The sequence below is a fragment of the Microtus ochrogaster genome, linkage group LG5 (assembly GCF_000317375.1).
Source record: "Microtus ochrogaster isolate Prairie Vole_2 linkage group LG5, MicOch1.0, whole genome shotgun sequence".
Taxonomy (NCBI): domain Eukaryota; kingdom Metazoa; phylum Chordata; class Mammalia; order Rodentia; family Cricetidae; genus Microtus; species Microtus ochrogaster.
In genome coordinates, this window is record NC_022031.1 from 41,534,361 (window position 1) to 41,535,159 (window position 799).

A 799-nucleotide genomic window follows, 5' to 3' on the forward strand; every position below is an offset into this window, starting at 1 on the left:
CAGATGGTTGTGAGCCACCATGTGGTTGCTGGGAATTGAACTCAGGACCTCTGGAAGAGCAGTCAGTGCTCTTAACCTCTGCGCCATCTCTCCAGCCCCAAACTGCTTATTTCTGAACATTGATATTTTTTTAATATTTTTATTTTACTTATTGAACTTAGTTAGGTCTCACTTAGTATCTCAGGATAGACCAAAATGACCACCTGCCTACCCCCATCCTGTTTTAATGGTTGGGATGACAGGTGTGTACAAAAATACCTGACTTACAGGGCAGTTTTTCTTTTTAAATCAGAACCTTGGAGAGGGAAAACTGTGGTAGGGATGTAATAGCAATCAAGGGGGAGGGAGAAGGAAGAAAGAAAAGAAACCAGAGCCTCGAGGGAGGGGAAACTGTGGTTAGGGTGTAATATTAATCAAAGGAAGGAAGGAAGCTAGAGCCCTGAAAGTGTTCTTTTCCTGACCTCCCCAACCCCCAAGATTTGTGTGTGTGAGTGTGCATGTGCCCAAATGTGTATTGTATGAGTTGCTTACATATATATCTATATATTACATACGAGCCTGGTGCCCTTTGAAGTCAGATGAGAAAGCATTGGATTCACTAGGGCTGAAGTTACAGCTACTAGGTGGGTGCTGGGAATCAAACGTTCAAGACTTCTGAACCATCTCTCCAGACTTTTGCTTGTTAAAAAAAATTAGCATCTCTTTGCAGCCAAATATGTAAAAATAAGTTTTCCCCCAATGTGATGTTACAACTATCTGAAAGTATATTCCTATTTGCATTTTTGGTTTTTTTTTTTTT

General features: G+C 40.7%; 1 protein-coding gene across 1 annotated transcript in view; it reads left to right on the plus strand.

Moving 5' to 3' along the window:
• Nucleotides 1–799, plus strand: part of Anp32b (acidic nuclear phosphoprotein 32 family member B) — a 21,120-nt gene that overhangs the window by 18,377 nt on the left and 1,944 nt on the right. The gene's annotated exons all lie outside the window — the stretch shown is intronic.